This window comes from Sinohyriopsis cumingii, chromosome 14, assembly GCF_028554795.1.
Source record: "Sinohyriopsis cumingii isolate HCF-2022 chromosome 14, ASM2855479v2, whole genome shotgun sequence".
In the NCBI taxonomy this organism is placed as follows: domain Eukaryota; kingdom Metazoa; phylum Mollusca; class Bivalvia; order Unionida; family Unionidae; genus Sinohyriopsis; species Sinohyriopsis cumingii.
Genome location: NC_142974.1, coordinates 64087605 through 64114051, shown reverse-complemented (window position 1 = coordinate 64114051; position 26447 = coordinate 64087605). Strand labels below are relative to the sequence as shown.

At 37.8% G+C, this 26447-nt stretch overlaps 1 protein-coding gene and 1 non-coding gene across 2 annotated transcripts in view; one reads left to right on the top strand and one right to left on the bottom strand.

Moving 5' to 3' along the window:
- Window positions 1–299: 299 nt before the first annotated feature.
- On the bottom strand, window positions 300–373 carry Trnai-aau (transfer RNA isoleucine (anticodon AAU)). Its single transcript has one exon. It is a non-coding gene; the product is annotated as a tRNA-Ile (tRNA).
- Window positions 374–616: 243 nt separating this feature from the next.
- Window positions 617–26447, top strand: part of LOC149784007 (galactosylgalactosylxylosylprotein 3-beta-glucuronosyltransferase 2-like) — a 47337-nt gene continuing 21506 nt past the window's right edge. The window contains exon 1 of the mRNA XM_089933192.1: window positions 617–772. The gene's annotated coding sequence lies outside the window, so the exon portion shown is untranslated. The remainder of the gene's footprint in view (window positions 773–26447) is intronic.

Here is a 26447-nt window from a genome sequence, read left to right as displayed (position 1 = left end):
GCAGAAGTGACTGAATGACCAGATTTGGAAACTCACAAATATTATAAAGTTATAAATTACTCCTCGTGCTTACTGCTATAACACATACGTACCATGGTTGGTCTCGGCGGTTAGTGGATCTCTCACTACACCTTGTAGGTCTCAAATACATAGTACATCGTTCACTGAAAAAAAGTTTTGAAATTGAATAAATATAATAAAAAAAATTGGAGAAAACTAGGTACAGAACTATCCCGTTGCCAGGTTTTGTGCGAAGGAATAGATTTAAGAGAAAAGGAGGAAGAAAGAAAAATAAAGTATGGCCACAGGGGGGATCGAACCCACGACCTTCGCGTTATTAGCACGACGCTCTAACCAACTGAGCTATGCGGCCACTTGAGAACTGTGTGTCTCTAATATAGCTCATAAACACGAGGCAGTTAATGGGCAATGTCCTGCATATGATTATGGGAGACAATCCGACAGTTAGAAGACGTATATACAACTTACATGTGTACGTACCTATTATCAAAGCTTTTTGGACATATTTTAAAATGCATTCACTAAAAGTTAAAAGTAAAATATTTATATATAAAAATACTGTTTCTGCATTTCAAAATATCACAAAATGCTTTGATATGCTGTGCAGCTCATTCCGAAGGTGTATTCTAAGTATCCAGGGATATGGTATAGAACGGTGGCAGTACTGTTTGATGATAATGAGAAAGTTCATGTACTTAGTTCACACCCAGCTGTAACTGCTGACTAATAACGATTAAAATACCAGCAGACGGTAAGTAGACGGTAAAAATTCGCAAAAGACAGGCAACAATAATTATTATAAAAGAAATTATGTTGAAAAGCCCACAGATCCACAAGCTTATTTGCTTCATCCTATAAACAATATTGTACATGAAACAACTAGGCAAGGGCTGATCGTTATAACCACACTTGGACGAGCTGTCTTGAGCAGAATCATTGCTGAGATATTTACCAACTAGCATCACAATCCTTGAAAGCTAATCAGTTAAATGTGGTTACGTTTTTTAAAATAATTATCTGCACACGATTTTGATAAACTTATGTATTGTTTTTGTCAAAACATATCTTCTCGCTAAAATCAATATTAGAAATGTCTTACTGTCAAACAAATATCTGTTACTGAATTTTTAAAAAAAAATCTTATCGGTATTTATAACCATAGATAGTGTTAAGATACCCTGCACATGTACACTGTCTATTATACCCTCCATATATACACTGTTTATGACAACATCCATATATACACTGTTTATGACAGAATGCATTATGTACACATCTTATGATACCTCGAATATGTACAATGGTTATGATAACCTGCATATGTCCACTGTTTATTGTAATATGCATATGTACACGGTTTATGATAACCTGCATGTGTACACTAGTTATGATAACCTGTATGTGTACACTGGTTATGATAACCTGTATGTGTACACTGGTTATGATAACCTGTATGTGTACACTGGTTATGATAACCTTTATGTGTACACTGGTTATGATAACCTGCATGTGTACACTGGTTATGATAACCTGCATGTGTACACTGGTTATGATAACCTGCATGTGTACACTGGTTATAACCTGTATGTGTACACTGGTTATGATAACCTGTATGTGTACACTAGTTATGATAACCTGTATGTGTACACTGGTTATGATAACCTGTATGTGTACACTGGTTATGATAACCTGCATGTGTACACTGGTTATGATAACCTGTATGTGTACACTGGTTATGATAACCTGTATGTGTACACTGGTTATGATAACCTGCATGTGTACACTGGTTATGATAACCTGCATATGTACACTGGTTATGATAACCTGCATATGTACACTGTTTATGATAACCTGCATAAGTCCACAGTTTATTGTAATATGCATATGTACACTGTTCATGACCGTATGCATATGTACACAATTTATGATACCTGCTTATATACAATGTTTATGACAGCATGCATATGTATACTGTTTATGATAGCATACATATATATACACTGCTTATGATCACCTGCATCAATACACTGTTTTTGATGTCCTGCATATGTACACTATTCATAATATCCTAAATATGTACACTGTATTTGATGGCCTGCATGTGTACACTGTATTTGATGGCCTGCATATGTACATTGTATTTGATGGCCTGCATGTGGACACTGTATTTGATTGCCTGCATGTGTACACTGTATTCAATGGCCTAAACGTGTACACTATTTGTTGGCCTGCATGTGTACATTGTATTTGATGGCCTGCATGTGTACACTGTATCTGATGGCCTGCATGTGTACACTGTATCTGATGGCCTGCATATGTATATTTTTTATTAAAAATTCAATGCATCTATCTAATCGAGTGCTCCCAGAGTTCCTTTGTTCACGCATCATTCAGAAGGCATTATTTATAATAGTATTTAAGGTCTTAACCGGTGCATTGGTCGTACCAGCGAAATGTATCCGCGGATATTAAATCTACGGTGATGCTTGCAAATTCATGCATCATTTTTGCGTGTTTTAAGAGGAGATAATGAATACTCCAACTATAATTAGGATAACACTTCAAAAATGTTTTGTCTATAAAATATAGTATGCTATCGAATTTCATTAGAACAATGAATGCAGTGTTTTCAGGTATAGGGAATTCAAAAAATGTGTAAACAGGAATCTTCATATATTTGGCCTACACAGAAAATTCATGGCACACTAGTGCAATGGTATGTATGTCACATTACATAGGCAAGCACTAGATCTAGCCTTCAAAGCATGCCATAAACTTTTAAAAGTGGAATAAACATGTTGCATATCCGATGAAAAGTCGAAGACATTACCAAGGTTGGTCTGGCAGAGATGCCGTCCAGAATCAACCGTGCCATTGCATGAACACCTATATGCTGATCGTAGTTAAATGCAGTTCTACGATGATTGTTGGCAGTATTCTATAAATGTTTCTCTGAAACTTTGTTGACAATGGGCAATTCAAGCTATAGAGCTTGTAATTCTTTTTTGTTTTATCGCCCGTTGCAAATAAACTGTTTTATTTTGATACCAGTACGCATCTTCACGTGTATTGTCATTAGTGTTTGTTTTTATGCGCAATGTAACCATGTGCACCTCCATGGACAATGCCACCTTCACTGTTCTGTGTACTGCGTCCTATGTGCAGCGTCTACTGCGTTTTTCACGCCCACTGTTAATTTAAAGCTGTAGTGAACAAATTTCCAAATATTTCAAATGTGAAGCTTTTGTTGCCAATGATTATTTTTATTGTGCAGTGTCAGTGTTGACTTCACGTGAAACTAACGACCACTTAATTCATATTTGTATGGTGTTTTTTTAATTATTATTCATTAAGTGTCTGGTCTGTGCTGTGAATGCTAAACTTTCACCAAACATTTTCGCATTGATCTCGCGGTAATTTGAGTTACTTGCCACCAATGTACATCATCATTCAAGTGATCAACCATTTAATTTTTGCGAGATATTTTGAAGTAAGAAATTTGTTTTCCTCCAAAAATACCATCCCGCCATCACTTCTGAAAATTAAATATTTGGCCCACAAACCGATTTACCTCATGAATCATTAGTTTAAGATTTTTCACTAGTGTGTCTCTTTATGTGCTTTGTTAAATTAATCTATAGTCTGTAAAATGATTACCACTGAAATCATATTTGTATGGTTTATAATTAATATGTGTCTTTGTGTGCTTTGCCACATCACTTTATATTAAACAATTTACTACAACAATACTATTTGCATCTTTTGTCACGGCATGTTTTGTAACGGCGTGTTTTGTCACGGCATGGTTTGTCACGGCATGTTTTGTCACGGCATGGTTTGTCACGGCATCTTTTGTCACGGCATGTTTTATCACGGCATGTTTTGTCACGGCATGGTTAGTCACGGTATGGTTTGTCACGGCATGGTTAGTCACGGTATGGTTTGTCACGGCATGGTTTGTCACGGTATGGTTTGTAAACGCAAATTTCACATGAAAACATTCATCACATCAATCACAATTTTGTGGTTGATCACCATTGTGGTTTTTTAAAGTGTTTGCGGAAATATGAGACACTGGTAAACGATTTTTCACATACTTTACATTTGTAGGGTTTGTCACCCGTGTGCTTCCTTATATATCGTTGCAAATTGTTTCTCTCGATAAACGATTTCTCGCAGATATCACATTTGAATGGTTTGTCACCAGAGTGTATTTACAAGTGCTAGAACTCTGGTTGAACAATTTCTCACATATGTCGCATTTTAAGGGTTTGTCATCTGTGTGTATCGTTAAATGCCTGTCCAACTCAGAGTTCCAGCTAAACGACCTTCCACATATTAAACATTTCAAGGGTTTCTCACCAGTGTGCACAGTCACGTGTCTTGTCAAATAGCATTTATACCTAAACAAGTTCCCACATATTGGACACGTGAAATGTTTATTCCGGTGTTCATCAGTGCTTGTTCTTTATTCGTCTGGAACTGGCACTGGAAATAATGAGAGCAACACTTATATGATGCAGTAAGATGGTAAATATCATTCGAACTGAAGATCCATTTAATTTTCGGAGATGGGTTTGGAGTTTTCTGTTAAACCAAAATTTATTTTCTTTAGCCTGTAGATAATTAATGTTTTCCTTGAAATTAATATAATGTATATAAACAGTTAGTTATTTCTAAAAATTAAAACAAGATTACTTAAACTGTGTGGAAGCTAGAAAATTTATATAGCAAAAATTCCCAGATCCTTTTCTCGCACCGAAAATCAAATGATCTGTTCCAAAAGAACTCGAGTGATTCACGCAGCAATACGAATAATGAATGGCCTGGTAAAAAACGTACTTGGTATTGAAACACGAATAAATAATATTATCATGTAGGTTAGGTAATTTTTAATTCTCTCTCTCTCTCTCTGTCTGTCTCTGTATATATATACACACACACACACACACATATATAACATATATATATATATATATATATATATATATATATATATATGTGTGTGTGTGTGTGTGTGTGTGTGTGTGTGTGATCAGCTGTCGAAGAGAGATACAGAGAGAGAGAGAGAGGGGGAGGGAGGGAGAAATACAAATATACACCAATCAATCAGAGAAATAAGCGCTACTACTGGCTCCTGTTGGATAACGACTGATGACATTAACATTATTTTTTAAATATGAATGAATAGTATAATAAGTTTTAAATTCTTTCTCTACGAAGATATAAACCCGGGTCCACGGGTAACGGTACCTATCACCTTTCTTGTAAATACCAACCTACTATAGAAAGATCACCAGAAATGATGCTATAGGCATTCATGTCTAAGTCAACCCAGTGATAAATTCTAATCTAATTACATACACACCTCTCTATTTATATGTTAAAACACGAATTACATATAAGAATACTTCATCGACTTTATTTAATTGGGGGTGGGGTGGTGTGGGGTGGCTGGCAGTTCCCTTGGAAGTTTCATCTAAGAAATATTCAGCTTTATGTATCGGTGATGAAATGCAAGCGATTTGTGTATTATAGTGTTCATTGATCTAGCTTACTTACTTACCTGCGACCGCTCCGGTGGCCTAGTGGTTAGAGCGTCCGCGGGAGGTGTGGGTTCGATCCCCGGCCGAGTCATACCAGAGACTTAAAAAATGGTACTAACAGCTGCCTCGCTTGGCGTTCAGCATTAAGAGGTTAGTGTTAGGACTGGTCGGCCTGGTGTCAGGATAATGTGACTGGGTGGGACATCATGCTACATGTCTGCGGCATGATGCCCCAGTGCTAGACATCACTATAAACTGCCACATTGCAGACATCGTAGCGATATGACTAAAAAATTGTTAAAGCTACGTTAAAAATCAAAATCACATCACATCACATTACTTACCTGCAATGGCAGTTCACAGACCTTTGAAGCCTCAATGACATATTCATTGATCTAGCTTACTTACTTACCTGCAATGGAAGGTCAGAGTCTTTTGAAGCCTCAACGGCCTATTCATTGATCTAGCTTACTTACTTACTTACTTACCTGCAATGGAAGGTTAGAGTCTTTTGAAGCCTCAACGGCATATTCATTGATCTAGCTTACTTACTTACTTACTTACTTACTTGCAATGGAAGGTTAGAGACCTTTAAAGCCTCAACGGCATATTCATTTAGCTACCTGTATGGTCTGCGTATTTATCCATTGTTAGAGCGCACATCTGTGTCCCGTTAAGTACAAAATGTGTTACATCGTCTTTCATTCCAACCACTGGTTATTCAATTAGATAAATATCACGCCAGCTGACTCGAGACCTTATGACCCTCCTCTCTCTCTCTCTCTCTCTCTCTCTCTCACACACACACACACACACACAAACATGTGTGTGTGTATGTGTGTGTGTGTGTGTGTGTGGCTTATCATTATGCGAATGCATGTTCAATTTTACAATAATTTTGTATGTTATTATCCACGTATTGTGTGAATACACTTGCTGATACATTCAACTTAAAATATCGTTTATATCGATTTTTCAGACACTTGAGTGACTACTTTCAGTCATTGATTTAAAAGAGGGTTGAGGAATGAACATTGTAATTAATAATGAATAAATACAAATACAATGATTACAAATGTTTTCCTTCCGATATCTTTAGCATGTATTTGCCTGCATCACTAATTAAAATTCCATCTCAGGAAGAAAAACAGAACTTAAAATTATCATGTTTATTATTATTATTACAATTATGATACTATTATATTTACAATTATTATGTTTATAATTTTTAAAATAAGTATTATATTATTATAAAAAGTATAATGTTTATTATTATTAAAATTATTATGTTTATTATTATTAAAATAAGTATTATATTATTATAAAAATTATCATGTTTAATATTATTATGTAAATGTTATGTTTTTTATTATTAAAATTATTATGTTTATTATTACTAAAATTATTATTATGTAATTATTATTATTATTACTTCTGTTATGTTGCTAGTTTGCATTGTATTGATTGATCGTCACTTTTACATCGAAAGAGGGAGATTAAGGAGTCGTTATGGTCTCCAATTGCGGAATTGTAACTCCGGGCGATGACGGTGTTGGTTTACATCGCTGGGGTGCTGAGAAATAATTGGTTCGAACTGCAGGATGAAGTCAGAAGTCTGAATCCTAAGAGGCACAACTATGGAACGCCAGAGCTGTCTTAAGATGAGAATATTTATTATATGCTGTGCTTTTGTACTTATATGATGTGCAAACTTCTTTATATGCTGTGCTTTTGTACTTGAACTATAGTCCTTAATACAAATGTGTAACATAATATACCACGGTGATATTAAATGTTGCCTCCCCATCCAGTTAACGAACTTGATATTTATTTTCCTATTGATGATATGTAAATAAAACAAATAGTCAAAATTGATTTTGAAGAGAGCATTGTTATTGAACTTATTGCTATTGAACTGTTGTTGAACTTAAACTGAATTGATACTATAAACAGAAAAAAAATTACTGTGGTATAAAGCTATGTAATTTCTACAATTATATATATATATATATATATATATATATATATATATATATATATATATATATATATATATAAAACTGAGGCTCACATTAGTATGTGTAGGTATGTGATACACTGAATATGTGATATTACAAAATACTGAATACAAATAATATAGAATTCTTATCATTTCTTCCTCTTGGAATTCTTGATTATATTACATACTCGTGTCTTCAAGATAAAGCTAAGTATTCTTGTATATAAAAAAAATCACAACACTATTCAGACAATGTATTTGGAGTGCCTGCCAATCAAACACATCACAATAACAGTCAGCTAATCTTATTTTGGTACAAAATATCACCTACAATCTATTATGCACAATACAATATAGAAATCCCATATTTAAAGCTAGCTTTCAAACACAGGGAACTGAAATAGGGGCATTCCAGCTGGACAGTTAACTGGGAGTCTAAAAGCAATTAATTTTGACATGAATGAAATTCACACTTGCTAATAACAAGTTGATGACAGATTCATGTTAGTTTGATGTTGTATTCTGGCGGCAGCTATCGGCCATCTCATTATAATGAAGTTTCATATAAAGATGTTTGCACATCATATAAGGAAGAAAGCACAGCATATAATGAAGTTTGCACATATATCAGTACAAAAGCACAGCATATAATGAAGTTTGCACAGCATATAAAGAAGTTTGCACATCATATAAGTACAAATGCACAGCATATAATGAAGGTTGCACATCATATAAGTACAAAAGCACAGCATATAATGAAGTTTGCACATCATGTAAGTACAAATCCACAGCATATAATGAAGTTTTCACATCATATAAGTACAAATGCACAGCATATAATGAAGTTTGCACATCATATAAGTACAAATGCACAGCATACAAAGAAGTTTGCACATCATATCAGTACAAAAGCACAGCATATAATAAATATTCTCATCTTAAGACAGCTCTGGCGTTCCATACACAACACTGAAATACCGAACCATCATACTTTGTAGCGTCCAATGTATTTTATTTCTAACTCAGTTATTATTGAGCATGAAGTTGGTTGCATGTCGTTTTAACAATAATTGAAACTGCAATTACCATACATGTAATTCATAATATATTAAAATAATCCATAGACATAATTCATAACTAATATTATATAACACAAGAATAAAGAACAAAATAAGATAAGAGAAAATAAGTTACTTTCGATAATGTCTTTTACACACAATGAAATGCATCGAGGCCTAATAAAGTCTTTAGGGGTTGATAACATCTACAGTGTGATGATGGTAATTATAAGTAGATACATATGGTACAATGTAATGCCATATTTATTCACGTCAGTTTCATTAGTGTGAACGGAAATGCTATTGAATCACCCCCCCCCCCGAAAAATGATAAAATTAAAAACAAAAACTAGATAGGAGGGTGCATTCTGTTATAAAAATGCTTTTGGAACATTACTATAAAAAAGAGCTCTCGCTCTCTGTCTGTCTGTCTGTCCCTCTCTCTCTCTCTCTCTCTCTCTCTATATATATATATATATATATATGTGTGTATGTGTGTTCGGTTTGGATGACGTCACTCGCTTAGCGACCTACTTTCGGCCATATTGTGAGGTGATACACAGCCTTAGTAACAGTACTGTAGCGTTATATATGTTTATGTTGCTTTTATTTTGTTTTTTGATTTCTTGTCTTTTTTTTAAATTTTGAACTGCTACAAAGTCTTCTCTAAAAACAGAATAAAAAATCACAAATGTGTGACTATCTATTTATTATTTGTAAGTTGAGAAGTTACGGGACCTCGGTCGTGATTTTTTTGTCAAGCAAATGTGTACACGACAATATCCGCCAATTAGTGTCACGACAGTATGAAGACTGCATTAGTACATTAGTTGGTATATTGTACAATTTTCATTAATAAAATGACGAACATAAATACAGCGATTAAGTCTAGTCTTCAGACTATACAGTGACTTTGCTGCTAGCGTTTTTTTTTTACACATACCATGAAATGTTAGAAGTGAATACACAGCTAATATATATATATATATATATATATATATATATATATATATATATATATATATATATATATTATAGCAATGACAACAATACTGTAGTAGTTTGTTAGAAAGTTCGAATCAGATTATTATTATTAAATATGCTACAATTATGTTTGCAGTTCTGCAAAACTTCGGCATATCTTATATTTAAAAATATTGTTCTCTTCAGGACACTTAGAATAATGGCGCCTGTTTTCTCCTCAGTGGTCGTAACACCTGATTTGCTTTTCACACGATCGTAGGTCTAAACTTTTCTCCTGCAAAACGGAAGCTCTCATGGAACAATAAATGTGTTCCAATCACCAAGTAAAATGCAAAAATCAATTAGAATCCATTCCCTGATTTTAGTTTGGTACTGACTTCCTCTGATGAAAGGAGCATTTTGTTTTTAAATTGATGATTGTAGTCGGTTTACTTTGATGAGCTTGTAGTCGGTTTGCTTTGATGAAGGTTGCATACATTGCCGTCGGCTAGAAAGGCTAACTTTTGGAGGACAAGGAAATGCCTGTTTCTTATTGCGGCGGCAACATCAAATCATTGTTAAAAAAAAAGTATGGTCGGAAATGGCAGCTTGGACACACAGACAGGTATATATATATATATATATATATATATATATATATATATATATATATATATATGTGTGTGTGTGTGTGTGTGTGTGTGTGTGTGTGTGTGTGATTGAGGCACGCGTTGGACTGGGTTGATGTGGGCTGGTTGTCGTTATCTAGTGGATGATCAACCACGGTGTTAAGGCCCGGATCGAGTGAATAATAAAATAATAATATGAAATTGATACATGGAATTACTTGAGAACAGAGTAGAGTTATGGGATAGAAAAACACGAGCCGCCGTATACAATTTATAGCAAATTAATTAATTATATAAGCAAAAAAGTGGAATTGAATCTGACATTTGAAGGACATGCTTCTCGGAGAAAATAATGAGCCATTGGCAATTAGCCATCCTGTTTGTATCATGTAACACATTTCATTATAAAATCGAGTGAGCGATCGAACTCAATTGTCCAGCATACGTGAATAACCTGGATGGTTTCCAGTTAATCCAGATTCAACGTTAGTGACAGGTTAGAGTCAATTTGTTCCCATGTTCTGTCTCTCTCTCTGTCTGTCTGTCTGTCTGTCTCTCTCTCTCTCCTATTTTCGATGCTCTCTTTTCCCTCATTGTGCGTATTTCTATGGAGTTATTTCCCCCTTGCTTTCAAGGTTTGCTCACTTCTACCGACAAGATTGTGTCTGTACCTTGAGGTTCAGTGTCTATCAAAATCCTTCCAGACACCAATTACCTGGGACAAAAAATTTCACGAGGAAAATACATTCTACTTTCCTCGGAGACAATGCTTGTTCCATCCCCATCAAAACTCGGACTGGTTAATTTTGCGATGTGGAATCCTTAAAACATAAAATATCGTCTGGGAAGCACACACTCCTTATTTAGCTTAGCTATTCTGGAGATGCTTCATCTAACCGCCATTATAACACACGCCAATCTAGGCTAGAGTTACGTTTTTATTTCGCACCTTATTATCGAACCGCTTTTTGTAAAGTTTCAGCCTATGCCACTTATGTCAACTAGTGAAAATGTTGTCTATGTATCATTTCAACTCGTAGCATTTTGCAATAATTAGCACCCAAATTTAGCTCACCTCATGCAACTGTCTGAGCGCTATCCACAGAACGCTCGTTAAAAATCATCATGTCCCAAACTAGGGTCATTAAAACACCGTCTTCTAGTGACTTAACACGGTATCTAACCAGATTGGTCAATTTAACTGATTACGCATTACACTATCACCTGCAAATATACGACGAGAACATCTGCATGATATACCTACCTACCTACCTACCTACCTACCTACATATACATAGGTAGGTAGTGAACTATACAACAGTATTGATGATATAAAAGACAACACCACCAATGATGACTGAGGGTCGGCAGAGAGAACACCAGTCAAAAATGCTTTATAGATCTTATCTTTATGCCTGGGTCTAGGTTGCTTCACACCTTCATGGCGCGCCACGGGGTATCCTACCTGACTATGTCCTTCGGCAATAGATCTTCTATCCAAAGGATTAAATACCTTTTGAAACCACTTCGGAGATACTAAATCACGTAACTCCTAAGGTGAATGTCCGGCTCACTCGTGATAAATTCCACGACATTCTGCCCTTTATTTCAATACAAGTACGTTGATTGTATCAATAAAATAATAAAATTGGAAGGAAAAATGCTTTATAATAAGTCATGATGTCTTCCATATATTTTAAGTAATCTGTTGTTTTAACAAAATAACTACATTACCATGCTATACACAAATGGGAAACCTCAATTGCCTAACATAAAAAAAACAATAGCGCCTATGTTACATGCATATTATAAGCAGCTATACACGTCACAAAATATTTTAGGTGCATAAAAGAATTACAGACAGGGACAGGGATATGTGAACCTTGAGAAGTACTGGGTGTAGATACCATAGGGCTGTGTCACTTGGCGCTACGCGAAGTGGACAGGCATATATGGAACAGCCCGAAAAATTGAGCTCGCAGAATATGGACAAACAAACGCACAGACTAGGGGAAACAAGAACATTTTTGCTGAAAAGTTTACCCATGAAACTAACGAAACAATCTTGCATACATAACATGAATACAAACATTACCCAGCCATTGTTTTACGTATAGTTTTCCTTTTCGTCCGTATTCGTACTGTCGATTTCGACACTAATAAAATAACATACCGGTTAAGTCGAGGAAAAGCCAGGTAAAGATGGAAAATCCAGTACGTGGATTTTTTAAAATTGTAATTTAAATTTTGTTTTGGTTTTTTTGTCTAGTACACAAGAAATATCTATAAGATATAAGACGAACTTATTTCGGAAACAATTACTGACTAGAGGAGGAACCAAGTTCTGTATATCTCCTTCCTTTTGTATGGGTTAAATTAGCTAAATAAAAGGAAGAAACAACTATAATAAAATGATGAATTTGGTCGAAATCCCGTCTTAATGTATACCGAAGCATACATGCAATATAGCAAGGAACGCATATCAGCCACAGGATGGTAGGAATACATTTTGGCAAAAGGTTACAAACGAGAAAAAGGGGGAAGGAAACTGGCCTGAGACATCAGTCTTCGGCAGGGAGTATGACCATGCCGTTTGTGAAAGTTTGTGTCTATGGATGAATGGTTAAGGTCCTTTGACTCCTCTGGTTAGAAACGAAAAACAATAATGGATTATACTTTGGTGTTTGTTATAACATGTTGAAGCAATTTATGTATATGCATTTTTAACGTACCCTGCTAAATTAATACACTTTGTAAAAGTTTTTACGCGTTGCTATCAAAATAATAGTTATGCGTGTCGTTAGTTTGTTTATTTCAGGATGTAGATAAATGGTCATTTTGAACAATGCTCAGTTTGACCTATCATCACTTGTCAATCATGCTGATCAATTAACCAATCAGCGAGCGTAAATTATACACACCTCCAGGTTTTGCTTACGTTTGCCATTTTCGTCCGACAACCTGCTTGTGGCCATAATATACTGTGATAAGTGTTTACAAATTTTGCAGGGATTTCTTGATTTCTCAATCGATAAAGGTGAAAAGAAGTCAGTGGGAGCCTTGTAATTCTGACAGTCGATATCCAGATCGTCTAATTGGAGAATTAGACTTATTCCTTTTCCGTAACATAGACGAAACTTCGATGGATAAAGATATTTAGTCGCGTGTACAATCAGCTAAATATAGAAACTATTGATGGCATTTGCAATAAGATTGTTTGCATCAAAGCATGTAGAAAAGCATGTCACCCGTCGATAGCTTAATGTAGAAAAAGAAATTGAAATTAAAAAATATGTGTAACAATAAATGTTTAAAGGATATGGATGAAGAACTCCCTAACTTTAGGGCTTTGATGTATATTACTGTTCTTGTTTAAGAAGCACTTAACCCCAGACTGCATTAAATTAAAGTTTCAAAATTTAAACTTTAATGTTGGCTTGTCCCTCCAAAAAAAGATTTATCTTCTCGATCTTTCAGACACTTGAGCGGCTCTTTACTTTCTCAGTGGGCTGAAGGAGGAGTGGGGATACCAAAAATGTAAATAATAATAAAGAAATTTTTAAAAAATCTGATAATTATCGCCTGATTTATTACCCATGCCTTTACGTGTTTATATCAACATACATCATTTCTCAAAATTTCCCCTGACGAACATTGTAGAACTTTAAAATTAATATGTAGAACAGTATACTTAAACAGTAATTATTTACGATTTTGTTATTAGTTGTTTATTCGTTTAATTCAGAGCCATCATAAACATAAGCCAGATACAGTTAAGAACTATAAGATTATATACTAAATACATTATCATCTTTTGGAGTCAATTTCGTTTTACATGAATATGTTTCTGAGCAGCTTTGAAATTGGTGTTTATTCTTTACTGAAACAACACACTTAGGTTATTACTATACGAACTTGAACTACAGATGTAAATATTGCCTACTACAGTATAATTTATGTAACTTTGTAATGTTAAATTTTTAAGAATAATACAAATCGTTTTTTATAAACATATCACTTGAACTGAAATTACGTGATTTGGTAGGCGGAGTGATCGGTCATCTCGCGCAAGGTCCATTGCATAACTGACAACGACGCGTTTCCTAGGTATTTCATTGGTTCATCATTTTCAGGCTGTAAGCCTTTCCATTCTGACCACATGACTTAGATAATGTATAGTTTTCCAAGTTTAACGAACAGTTCATTTTATACGTGGAGCAAGGTTTTCGTGCTTAGATACATAATACATTATTTAACAGATATATATATATATATATATATATATATATATATATATATATATATATATATATATATATAATGGAAAAACAAAAGATGTTGCAATCTTGTGACAAACCTTTTACATGCAGTATCTGCCAAAAATCATTTAATCGGATGTCGCATCTGAAAAATCACCTAATGGTACATACTGGAGAGAAACCATTCAAATGTGAAACATGTGGGAAATTGTTTAGCCGAGCATCAGATGCGTCCAATCACAAGACTGTACATACAGGCGAGAAATCATTCAAATGTGAAACACGTGGGCAATTATTTACTCGTAAGTCGAACATGTTGAGACATTTCAAGCTTCACGCTGGTAACGCTCCATTAAAATGCGACATATGTGGAAAGTTGTTTAATTGTCGATATAATTTGGTCAGACACATGAAGATGCATACCGGGGACACGTCCTGTAAATGTGACACGTGCGGCAAAATTTGCAACCATAGAGACAGTTTAGCAGTTCACACGAGGATGCACACTGGTGAAAACCGCTTTGAATGTGATATATGCAAAAAGTTGTTTAGACGCAGAGACAGTTTGACAGAGCACGTGAGGATGCATACCGGCGAGAAACCATTTAGATGTGAAATATGTGGGAATTGTTTTAATCATAGATCGCACTTGTTTCGACATATCACTTCTCACACGCGTGACTCACCATTTAAATGCGACATGTGTGGAAAGTTGTACAGACATCGTTACACCAAAAAAGTTGGCCGCCCCTCACTCCGTTCCAAGGATGTGTGCAAGAGGGACAGGAAGGCATGCTGGGAAGTGCTGGCCGAGGACCGAGGAACCTGGAGACTGACGTTAAGCGAAGAGAGTTCAGTTGGCGGCAGAGAAACGTGAGAGAAAGAAGAGCGCGGCAGCATCCCCAGTAACTCAGACTTCCAAGTATGTCTGCAATAACTGCAATAGGGAATTTCACTCGCGCATAGGCATGCACAGCCACAGCAGACGATGCCAACACCCCAGATACAGATGACACGTCAAGGGCGCTATTCGCATGGTCTCTCGAGACTGATCCGCCAATGATAATGATGATATATGCTTACATTTTCTAATTACTATTTGAGGAAAGTTTAATTTTTAATGCTTTGTCTCCTAAGGTTTATCGATCAAATTCCTCTTCCCTTGTCATGTATTTTTTTTTCGAGATGAAGCATATCTATCTATCTATCTATCTATCTATCTATCTATCTATCTATCTATCTGTCTGTCTGTCTGTCTGTCTGTCTGTCTGTCTATCCATCCATTCACCCACCCACCCATCTCTCTCTCTCTCTCTCTCTCTCTCTCTCTCTCTCTCTCTCTCCCTACCTATCTGTATGTCTGTCGCTCGGTCTGTCTGTCTGTCTATCTATCTGTCTGTCTGTATATCTATCTATCTGTCTGCTATTTGCTATATTTATATATACATACTATACATATTATATATTTATTATATGCTCATTTTTTCCCCGTTAACTTTACATTGTCAGAATCGTTCAATATTCCCAGATACTGAACGCGCGCGACAATACACTTATAGCATTCATGTGAATAAAGGAACTACTTTCTATTGTAAACAAACAATGACGCAGACGACAGCACTTCTGATTTGTAATCAAATCATACACACTCGCGTAAGAGGCTCATTACGTTGTGGTTGTTTAAATTTGTTTCTGAATGAACTAAAACATGTTTCGTGGATTGCAAAACCCCCCAGCTGTTTAGGCACATTCCGCGTTGATACAATGTTACGGATTTAGGCTAGCTACATTATATAAAAGACGGAAGATTAGGTCCTTACAAAAAACATTCAAGTGACAAGGCATATACTGTCTTCTTTATCTGGTGATAAGAATGGCAAAATAAAATATACGTACAGTTTTACACCCTGAATTTCCTCAAAATGTTTTTTCTTAATTCTGCAAATCCGAATTACATGTCATAGGTTTTCAGTCTGGATTACACATTTCGAAATTGTGCTGTAATTTCGATGATAAGTGCAATTGCATCCTCCTTACTGCATTCAAAATGAAATAAGCATTAAATTCCATAGCGACTTTTTGATAATTGCAATTGAAAGACTTCATATTTTTCCCACGTTATGATTTCAAACATTCAATGACAGAAACAGAAACAGATTTGCAGACGTAAACACGCTTCTCCCGCGCCACTTCAATCCAGTGTATTTCATGTATAATGTGCACAGATGAATCCAGTCCAAAATCACAAACTTTCGTCGAATCGAAACAAAATACCAAAATATATTCATTCCAGATCAAATGGAAAAGTTGTTGCAATGCGAATTCATTCACAATATGACTCCAAATTTCAATTTTAACTAGACACGCCATTTTCTTTCGAAAGTTATATCGAGCGCGCGACTAAGTTCACATTTATCTTGCCGGAGTTATGTGCGCATTAATAATGATGTCATTGTGTAATGACAAATCTGCGCTTGTGTATTTAGTTTGGAATACGGCATTCATTCATTTACGTTGTTTCTTGTAGTGTATATAATTTGTTTATATAATTAAACCTTAGGTAGAATTAAAAAAAATGAGCATATAATTAAAAGGTTACTGCATTTGTATGGGAAAATATGAACTCGTTTTGTCGGAAGGATATACTGCACTCACAAGTTCTATGTATGTATGTATGTATGTATGTATGTATGTATGTATGTATGTACGTATGTATGTATGTATGTATGTGTGTATGTGTATAATTACTACATAATATTATAGTATGTACGCTGTATCAATGATATACCACGAGATGTATACATTTTACATTAAAAGGAAACAAGGCTTGCCATCTCTTGTTTCTGATTTTCTTGCTGCTGTTGAAGTTGGTTTTGTCCATTTTGTTGCCTTTGCTTTTCTTTGTGGTTTTGTTCTACGTTTTGTTTTTCCTTGTGGTAGTGCTGTTTCGGTTTTACTATCTCTTGTTTCTGATTTTGTTGTTGATGTTGTTGGTTTTGTTGCTGTTGCTTTTGTCCTGGTGGTTCTTGTTGTTGTTCCTGTTGCCTAAAAGTTGGGAAAATTTGCACCGTTGCAGTGAAAATTTGTTCGTTTACCTTTCTCCCTATGTGGGTCTCCGCTTTGATATTTCTGCATTAATGTGGAATGTGTCCTGTCTTTCCACATCTGTTACACTTTCTGTGGTATATGCATCCCTTATTAGTAGTGAAAGGGGGCACCCTACGTACAATGGGAATTAGCATTACAGGGACCCCTGGGTCAATCTACGTACAATGGAAATTTAACATGGAGAAAAATCGTGGGTCAATCTACGTACAAGGGGAATTAACATGGGAATAAATCGTGGGTCACTCTACGTACAAGGGGAATTTAACATGGCAATAAATCGTGGGTCACTCTACGTACAAGGGGAATTTAACATGGGGAATATTGTTTAGGGACAAAGGGAATGGAACATGGGATTTTTTTTTAAAAAGGGGTAGGCAATGGAAAGGCTATCTCTTTTCGAGATATATGGCTGGCCCTGAAAAGGGCCTTTGGGTTTTCTTCTTCTTCTTCTTCTTCTAATTTCTTCTTTTCCTCCACCAACTTCTTATTTTATCTCCAACACTCTTTCTCTTCTTTTTTTTCTCCTCCTCTTCTTTCTTCTCTTCCTCCTCTTCTTTCTTCCTCTTCTCATTTTCCTCTTCTTTTTCAATTTTTTCGTTCCATCTTCTTATTCTTATCTTTTCCTCTTCATCCTCCTTCTCCTCCTTTATTTCCTTCATCACACCACTAATCTTGTCCTTTGCTTTTCTTAAATTGTTAATTTCCATCTTTACACGATGGGGACTATAGGAATAATGGTCTTCAACGAGTCTTATTAGCATCTGTTCCATTATTCCTAAGTTGTCTAAAACGTCTTGCAAGGTTTGTATTTTGTCCATTTGGTTTGACGCCATCTTCTTTTTATTCTTTGCAGAATGGTTTGAACAACTAATACTGTAGGTTCTTATACGAAAAGCGCGGACGTGAAGGAAAACATCCCCTAAAACATAAAATGGATCTTACCTAGATCATGACCCAACAACGCGCGTACGTGAACTAAAACATCCCCCTACTTTCTCATTTCATATAATATAACCCTAACTATACTCTCTACATACGCTCAGAATCAATAAATAAATCCAAAATCTACTATTCACACAAACTTACTTCAGCATTTACAAACACAAACACATACACTTCCACTATTAATAAAGAGTTAGTGTTTATATTCACACTACTCTACCTACACATTGGCAAATGGATCGTTATTTCTTTTCTAGAGTATTGGGTAGCCCTGAAAAGGGCTGTTTTGTTTGGAACTTCATGGACACCTGGTTAATGGTGGCACCTTCCAGGCCTGGCGCCACATACACATCTTATCCCCCAGTTACTTTTTACCTTTTGGGGGGAGAGAGCAGAGGCAGGATATGTCGCTTCAGAATCCCAATTTTCACTCTCTGGGATTCTGAAATTTTTTCTTCTCTCCTTTTCCTCCTCCTCTTCTTTATATCTTCTCTCCTCCTCTTCTTTTTTTCTTCTTTCCTCCTCTCTTATCCTTCCCTCCTCGACAATGGCTTCAGCGGCCAGTTCATTTAATATGCGCCTGGCATATTCCAGATGCACATGAAGTTCCAACAGTTTCTCCAGTCTCGTGTTCATTTTTGGTGTTGATCAATCAACAAGGGTAGCTCGACTGCCGAACGAGTTTCAATTTATACTGAAAGCGCGGACGTGAAGGAAAACATCCCCTAAAAACATAAAATTCATCTTACCTAGATCATGACCTAAAAACAACAACGCGCGGACCTAAAAGAAACACTCACTCACTTTTTTATGCTACCCATCACTATTATAAAATTTTTTATGAATCACTTCAATAGACTATTTACATATGCAAAGCAATCCAATCTAACCCCAAATTTACACCTCAAACAGCCCAAAAAAACAAACATCATTTTAATCTACTATCCACACCATCCTACTTTATCACTTACAAACACAAACACAAACACACAAACACATACCCTCACAATATCTTAATAAAGAGTTAGTGTTTATTTTCACACTACTCTACCTACACACATTGGCAAATGGATCGTTATTTCTTTTCTAGAGTATTGGGTAGCCCTGAAAAGGGCTGTTTTTTTTTGTTTTGCTATGGCATTCTTTTTTAGTTTCTAAGAATGCGATGTCCTCTGAGGATAGACTTTCTGGCGATAGGTCTGCTTCTTCGGAAAGAGAAGAAGAACTCTTTGGTGTCGATACGACAATCGACAAAGCCTCTGTCAGGTTCAGGTTGCTGCTGCTGCTGTTGCTGTTGTTGCTGCTGTTGCTGCTGTCTCTGAAGTCTGTACTTCTCTGTCCATTCTTCTTTCTCCCTGTTCATTTCTTCTCTGAAGAGCTCTTCTATCAGGTCTTCAGTGATTTTTAACATTCTCACATTCTCTATTTCTTCTGGCTTCGGTATCAGACTGTGTCTGACCCTATGCAAATTCACGTAGGCTTCGTTGAGCTTAGCTAGTTTGGAGCACATCTTCTTAGGAGGATGAGTCGACAATGGATGGTTAGACTGGGAACAAACCGGTTCTTAAAGTTAAAGCGCGGACGTGAAGGAAAACATCCCCCCACACGGTGTTTCGAGCCGCAACGTTCATGAGAGGGATAGTAAGAAATGAAAGAGCATCAATCCAACATTCTTATAGCTAAACAAACCACAAAAGCATTTTTTCAAAACACAACATTTTTTATTCAAAAATCACTTAACACTAAACAACAACAACTCTAACATTTTTAAAAATAATTCAACACTATAACATCAAACATTTTTTTCAAATCACAAACATTTTTTTCTCAATGCACAATCTACTTTAAACAGGGCTGACAACGTTGTGAATGAAATTGTGATTTCCACTGTTGGAAATCATTAGGCCATTGATGGACACTACGTTTCCTAGCTTGAGACAAAAGATAAGCATAATGGTCACAAAACCATCGATCTACTTTCACATCGTTTCTAGCAGAAGAACGAGGATCGAAATGAGTCACTAAATGTTTTAAGGAATAGCCTAGGCTGCGATGATGCAGAAAATACACACAGTACTGTCCACACACCAAGGAATCTGTGCCTTGTAATTTCACATTATTGAATCGGGTGGTTTGAGCATTTCTTCTCATAAAGTCGATGATATCGTCTTCCAAAGGGGACAATCCGTACGAATCGAAATATTCCACACATCCTTCTTGAGGAAAGTAGACGGCTACCCAGTGGGTTCCTGGGAGATGACTGTCGTCCGTGTTGATCACGTAAGCTTGATGGTCTTTAGGTTTGCGATGAGGGAGTTCATCTTTAGCACAGACGACGGGATTCCAAGAAGACGTATACGAACTGTGGTTCAAAAGGTAATAAAGTTCCCAGGTATCCATTGATTTGTGTTTTTTTTCTTCACAGGTAATAATAAGTCGTCAATTCGATCCTGACTTTTTGCTTGAAAATGTCTGACGAATAAACGGTTATTCGTTCTGTTTCCTCACTCTGATTCAGGAGAGCTTCGATGCGATGGATCTCTTGTGTGGTTAATGGTGGACAAGAATGTTCACGCAAGTCTTTATACCACTGGTGCAACACGTCTTTGTTCGAGATGAGACTCCAAGCTTCGTCCAGATACTCGTCCAATTTTTCTTCTTGACTTAACATCAGGCATTTATCGTGTTGAATTTGACTGGGATGATCGTTTTGACATCCATAGCAATTTTTCTTGATCAATTCCGTCATTTTATCGACCAAGTGTTTGGCAAAACAGGAGACTAAATGGGCTTCTTGTTCTAGCCATCTCGACTTCATTATGATCACTTCTTCCACAGTCTCCTCACATTTCATGTCCAAAGTTTCTCCACTAGGTAAAGAGGGATAACAGTCTTCCATGACTTCTAGTAATCTAGAATGACTTCTCTCAAACTGTTGATTTCTATGGTATTGTCAAATTCTGCATACAGGATGACGTTCACTGTGTGATCTGGAGGTGGATGTGTGAACTGAATTTCCACACGAATCTGGCCTGATTTTATAGGGTGGAAATGTCCCTCGACGCTGCCTTGGTCTGGAGTGAAGTCGAAAGCCCACAAAGCGTAGCCTCCTGCATAATCGTCGTACGTAATGCCGTGACTGGTGTTGGTTCCTAACTGTCCGGTAGCTTCGTACAGGGACAAGTACGACCTCAAATAATTCCCGTCACCAAAGTTAGGTTCTAAAGGCCGGGTACACAAGGTCTTGCCGTCGCGACTGACTTCAATCTTGGACACTTTGTAATGATGAAAGTTGAAAGGATTTTCATGGTAGGCTCCGTTGAAGGCTGAATTCTTCACTAAACCAACAGTCAAACGTTTGGGTAACTGTCCTTGGAACAGATGATCTTGGATCATGGATCGATGTCCAGAAGGAATGGTGAACGTTTTCACTTCCACGCGTCGGATCGGATACTTGGCCGTCGTTCTGCTCAACGTCTGACTGATGTCGTTACCTACTTTAGGCAGCACTTCCACACGTCGCACGTAGAGTCTGGCATCTTCGATTTTGGTTTTGTAGGTGGAATTTTCTGCAGCCATCAAATGGAAAGCAGCACTACTGCGATTCAGTCTCAAGCGGATATCCACCCCGTTCAGCAAATACTTTTCTTGCAACCACATGTCCAAATGCAAGCGATCCATTAGTTCTAAACTATGACTTAGTGCAATTTTCGCTCGTCGGTCTACAAATCCCTTTGAATGTGCAGCATTCGCAGCAAGTACAATAGCGTTGAACTTAGTTGCTGGGTCAGGTTTCCATACCACGCAAGCATCTAGATGAGTATTCTTGGCGTTTATTCCATACGTCAAGAGATTTTCCAGGTACGCTCGATAAGGGTAAGTATCCATCCTGCTGCTGACCAGTTTGTTATTCAAGTACAAGTCCACTTCGTTGAACAAGGAATGCATGAAATTATTGACGGGAGCTACTGCATCATCATCGGCTAGGTTATCGTTGTTCGCTTCGGTTACTTTGACTTTCAAGTACAGGTAACTGCTATTTAGATCGATGTAATCTTCGGGTTGTCCTTTGATTTCGAACTCGATGGGAGCAGAATCGGTCAAAGAGGAGATAGGAAGAAATTCCACCCATTGGGATTCTTGCATCGTCATCATGGTGGGGGGCATGGCAAACAGATCCAGTTCCGTCTTGGAACAAGCACAAGACTCTCGGTGCATCATTTTTTTCTGTGTTTCAATAATCGAAAACGTCTAAGTCTCGAACGGTTCTTCTTTTCTTGGCCTTTCTCGCTTGAAGTCTGGTGAAAGGGTGTTTTCTTCTTCGTCGTCTCTTTCTGCCTTGTCCTTGCTGAATGCTTGACTCGGTAGCGTGCAGGGCATTTATAGGTGTGTCTCGTCGGCCTAAAATGTCTTTGCCTGTTTGCAGCAAGACATTTTTGCCTGCCCTCATGAAGGCTTCTTTAGGGTTTTGTTTGTCGATGATGACATTTTGGAGAAATTCTTTGCCTTGTGTCAGTGCCGCATCTTTCAAGGCGTGCAATCCTCGTGTCACCATCGGTTTCAAGACTGGAGCCACCGAACGAAAGGCCGATTTTAACATGTCTCCTAAACCGTGTCCTCGCTGTCGAGCAACCCCTCGGTACACTGGATACATGGCTTACTTACTTACGAGTCGTGGGAGAACCGTTTTCGAAAATGGAGTTTCACCGTGACTTTTCCTTTGGTGAATGGAATATTTTGTCCCAAATCTCCTTTTATAGTAATGTTGACCGTGTCCAAATACGACTTGCTGACCGGCAAATAGTGAGGATGGACAAATTCGCGGTGGACGTGGTAAGTGTTTACACCTTCCTCGTCAGCGATTGTGGCAGAATCCACTTTGAAAGGAATGACACGCAGTAACGGCACGGAGGTGTGTCCCACCACGTTGTATTCCACCACATCGGAATACACAAAGATCAAATTTAGTCCTTGGTTCAGTTCTACCGGGGTACGAAAATACTGGCCAAAAGACTCGTTGCTGTAAATGACGGTTTTTTCTTTTAGTGTATTTTCTACTTTCTTCCTCATCTTTATGTCACCACCCAACATGTCAAACAATTCATCATTAAAATAGAAACCCATGATTTTTTGCTCAGGAAATTTCATCAGGAAGCGACGAGCTGTTTTGTGGTATTCCAGGGTGACAGCTTTGTTCTTGAAAGTCTTAAAAGCTTCCCCAAACACGCCATTAAACTTGGAGGCTATGACGCTGACCAAATGTTGACCACTAAAATAATAGCCTGAGGGAATGAACAACTCATAGTCGGTCCACTTTGGATTGACTTTGTTTTGTTTTTTATGGGGATATTTGCTATTGTTATTGTCATTCATCCACTTTTGCAATGGTTCGTCATAAACTTCCACCGTAAATTTACTTTGATCGTCAATGACATTGAGGACTTGGGTCGGGTGAATCATTTCTACCAAAGCCACTTCCCAATGGGCTTCGTGATCTAAGGGGATGGCCTGAGGTAATTTGGCCGTGTAACAGCACAACGTGTTATTGGGAAACACCTCCATGGAACTGTCACTGGGTAAGGTTAAGTAAAATTGGTTTTGGTGACTCATAATTCCAGAGTTCTGTGGCTGTCCGAGGGGTTAGTGGATGTCAGAGGCGTGTCTCCGCCCAAAATGGGGTTTTGGTTGTGGATGTTGGAGTGGTGACTGGCACTGGCACTGGACACAACGTTCCCGTTCGAGGAGAATTTCAGGGAGGGATTGGGAAGCAGGTAACCGATGCAACTGCTCAATAAAATGGTCCACAATTGTTTGTCTCCTTGTTGCAAACTCAAATTGGCGATGGCTGCCCCGATGACACAATACACCACGAAGATTTGGCAGAAAAAGACGATTTGCGTTTTAGGCACACGTTCTCCACACCACACCCACAAGGGTTGTTTTTGTAAATCTTGCACAGAAGAACTAGGGGAAGGAGGAGTGGTCGACGTAGCTGCGTCTGCTGCTGTGTGAAAGGGCATGATGGTCACTTCTTCTTTTTATAGTCGATGACTTGCGAAGCGTCGATCCAAGAATCGAAACTGGGTGGATATCCTTTCCAACGTACTTTGACTTCTTTGACACGTCGTTTGCCCACTTTACGGGTTCTGCGTTCGAGAATGCTTTCGATGTCGTACACGTCGTCTTCTTTTTTGGTGACACGTTGTAACTCGGGCAAATAAAACGTTCCTTTGAGTACTTCTCCGTTCATGTCTTCCAATTTATAGACGGCAGGATGACGGCCATGCACTCGTCCAGTGACGCGAAACAATTCGGTCGTCCAGTTAGGTAAGTAACCTTTGTCGAAAGTGCGTTTGGTTTTGCCAATGCGCACCCAATCTCCTACGGTCAACTCTCCACTTTTCTTGGGGACAGCCCTCGTCGGGGACGTACCGAACAGACGCTCAAACACCAGCACTTCGTTGTCGGGAGTCACGTCTTGCGGGGCACGTCCGATGCTTCGATGGTAAGATTGGTTGTACGCTTGCACCAGGTGCGGTAAGATGTCGATGTACTTCAGAGTGTGGTGATGCGTAAAATATTTCCACATGCGTTCTTTCAAAGTGCGTTGAAAACGTTCCACGATGCTGGCTTTGGTTTCGGGATTCTCGGTGGTAAAAAAATGAATGTCACGTTTCTTTAATTCTTTTTGGAAAGCTTGGTTCAGAAATTCGGTGCCTTTGTCCGTTTGCCATCGAAGAGGGCGACGATCGCTTTGTTTCAACACCCGTTGCAGGGCTCGCACTAACTCGCTGCTCGATTTGGAAGTCAAGGGCACGACCCAGGCAAATTTGGAAAAGACGTCGATGACACAAAACAAATATTTGTAACCACGATTATAGCTGGCCAAATGAGAGACATCGGCTAAATCGGCTTGCCATTGATGATCGATGCCTTCCACTCGGGTGCGACTTCTGGCAAACTTGCGTCGAATGGGTTTGTGTAAAGTGTAGGTAGCTTGTTCTTGTAACCATCGTTGCACTTGAGGTAAACGGAGACTTTTCAGTCGCGTTTTGGCAGCACGATACAATTTTTGAACTCCTGCGTAACCTGCAGGATGCGAGGGATCGTAGTAAATGCTGGCTAAGACTTTTTCCATTTTTTGTGTTGATTGGTGTCTTAATAAGGCACCCACTCTTGGAAGAGGCTACTCTTTTTCTCTTGGGGTATTTTCTTGGATTGCAATGCTTTGCGTGTGCGGCCAGCAATAGGTGTCGAAGAGGAGGAGGAGGATGTCTGAGCGGTGGATATCGGTTCTTGTTTCACTTCTGTCTTCACTTCTGTCTTCACTTTCTTTTTCTTTTGTGAGGAAGAAGGGGTGGCCATCATCTTTTTAATCCATCCAATTCTGGAGGTAGGTGGTGTTGTTAACTTGCGTACTTTTTCTGGTGGAGTTTGAAACCCTTCTTCTTCTTCTTCTTTTCCTTTTTCTGTCTTGGTCACGGGTACTGGTGGTACTGGTACTGGTACTGGTACTGGTGATGGCGCTGGACTTTTCATCAAGGTCTTAAAATCTTTCAAAGTGGGTAGAGCTGTTTCGTCTAAAGCTTTCTGGTGAAAGAGTTGCAGTCTTTGCAAGAGTTGACCGTACTTTTGCGATTTTTCTGTTTCGGACAAATCTTGGCGATCCATCAAGGATTGCAATTCGTGTTGTAACTGGGACATCTCGCTCAAATTGGGATTGGGAGGTAAATGCGGGGTGCGTTGTTCTTGCCACCGATGGTATTCCATCCATCGTTTGTAAGGCACTAAAGCTAGTTTTCGTCCTTCCATGGGGTTGTCAGGGGTGAATTCTGAGATCTTGGGACTTCCGAAGGCCTTTTTATCTTGCTCCCACCAGTCCTCCCAACATGGTTCCCAAGACTCCTTTCAGTATGGGGCCT